We start from the raw sequence: 2505 nt of genomic DNA, 5'->3' as shown, positions 1-2505 counted from the left end.
GTATGTCTGCTGTCCTGGATCAGACCAATTCAGACCACATCAGGTCCGTTTCGGTTGTTTTTATTCAAAATTCAAATGTTAGAATAAATTAAATATTCAGTCTGTAACAATCTGAATTCAACATTTTCAGTAAAAACTCAACACTGTTTTGTTCTGAAGAGTTCCTAAAGTCACCGCCCGTTTGTTTCCTGACTTTGTAAAACTCAACAGACTTCAGTCAGTTTTTCGCTCTGTGATGAGTGAATAAACAGATTTACTGCTGAGACAAAACGCAGGTGAGATCTATCTGATGACACATTAAATACAAAACACACCAGCAGCCTTCAACACATCAGGAGACGCCAAACTACTTTAACTCTAACTTTATTGTCAGAGCACATAGATGTTAACATAAGATACACAATAAAATACATGACATATAAAATAAAAATATGTAAAACAAATGATAAAACTCACCACACCAACACCAACAAAAAGTACATCAGAACATAAAACCTGGAGAACTGTAAGCATTCATCATTCAACCTGGTCGTCAGTTCAAACACGCATAATATAATGACGACTGATCATCAGATGACTGTTTAACAGTTTGATGACGTGAAAAATAAAATCTCTGATCTTCGATGACCTGATGAAAAGACGACTTTCTATGGATATAAAAATTTGTATGACTCGAGCGTTTAAATAAACTCAGACCAACAGAGAGAACAAACACACCTGCTGCAGATACCTGCAGGTGTAGCTTCCTGTTTGCATTTAACCCTCAAATCAGATCATCCAGAGATTACTTAGTTTTCAGTTGTAAAACCAGTGAGACAACTACTGAGACAAACTGACTGTTTATACCCGTGTATCTACCAAGGCTGAGGGGGGCTGGGCTGCTGTGATTGACAGGTGGTGGGAGGGGTCATCCCTGTGCGCGCTCTCCAGTTTCGGGGTCGACGTCATCGTCCAGCTCTAAAACAGGAAGAACAAAAAACTTAAGGTAGAAAAACAAAGAAATCAGGAGAACTTTTAAAGGGTCACTACAACGTCAGATTCTGCTGGACCCCTCCTTCTCATCGTGTTTAAAAATAAAACAGGAAGCATGATGTGGAGCGTCAGGGGGACCAGAGGACTGACTGACCAGCACTCAGTGTAGCATGGACAGAGACGAGCTTTGACCATCACTACAAGTGTTACCGTGTCTTCGTCGTCAGAGTCCTAGAGTACTAAAAGGCTTCAAATGGTTCAGAATGCTGCAGCTAGAATCGAAACTAAAACTAGAAGTTTCGTGTTAGATTTCTTTTGTTTGATGCCATCTTGAACCCAAGCAAATTCAACAATTTGTTACTCAGGACTTTGTGAAGTTACCACTTTTATGTGTCAGTCGTTTCTGTGAACAGCGGTTTCGCCCTCACATTCAAATATTCCACAGCAGGAAGTCACTGACAATAAAACCTCTGCATGTCCGTCTGTTGTTCTAACACTGACTCTGAGCTCCGTCAGCTGTCCGTCTGTTGTTCTAACACTGACTCTGAGCTCCGTCAGCTGTCCGTCTGTTGTTCTAACACTGACTCTGTCTGTCGTCTGTTGTTCTAACACTGACTCTGAGCTCCGTCAGCTGTCCATCTGTTGTTCTAACACTGACTCTGAGCTCCGTCAGCTGTCCGTCTGTTGGAGCAGCTCCACCAACATGTCCACTGCATTAATGTGTCCTCTCACTTTAAATGGGGAGAATCAGAGTGTCTGAGGGGGGGCAGTTAGTCTCAGCACCAGCTGACATAGGGGACTCTGTTCTGGACTCAGCTCCTGGATCTGGAGGTCTTTGGGATGGAGGGGGTCTCGGGGGATTTAAGGTGATTAAAACATGTGAGCGCTCTCTGTTGAATGTTAATTATCTGCAGAGTCCTGCATGTAGAGACTCTGCTGGACGTTTGTCCCGGCGGGTAAAGCTCTGGTGAGTGGACCCCAGACTCACCACCAGACAGCGCAGTGGGCCGGATGACACTATCACATATTTTAAGCCAAATTTTAATTGGAATTTGAAAATTATAAAATTTCTCTTAATTGCATTTAGAGCTCTTTGAGCTTTTTCTTTGAGTGCGTTCACGGCCGTGTTGAAACGCCCTGATGCTGTTATGGTTAAACCCAGGCAGGTATAACTCACACTGTGTTCAATGATATGATTATTGGTAAACTGGTATTTGTTCTCCTGACATCTGGGGCGTTTTTGAAATATCATGACATTAGTTTCCTTCATATTTACTGCCAGGGCCCAGTTCTGACAGCACTTTCCTACTGTGTCCAGCTGTTGCTGTCGTCCTTGTTCAGTAGGAGACAGAAGAACAAGGTCATCAGCGTAAAACAGAGACTCCACCTCCCTATCGAGGAGGGAGAGGCCAGCAGCAGCACACTGATCCAACTGTACAGCAAGTTCATTATATACACATTAAATTAAGTCTTCAGTTGCAGCGCTGACAAACACCTCTTCTCTGGTGAAGGATTCAGTTTGTGTGTCTCCAA

This window comes from Siniperca chuatsi, linkage group LG9, assembly GCF_020085105.1.
Source record: "Siniperca chuatsi isolate FFG_IHB_CAS linkage group LG9, ASM2008510v1, whole genome shotgun sequence".
Lineage (NCBI taxonomy): Eukaryota > Metazoa > Chordata > Actinopteri > Centrarchiformes > Sinipercidae > Siniperca > Siniperca chuatsi.
This window is presented reverse-complemented; position numbering follows the sequence as displayed.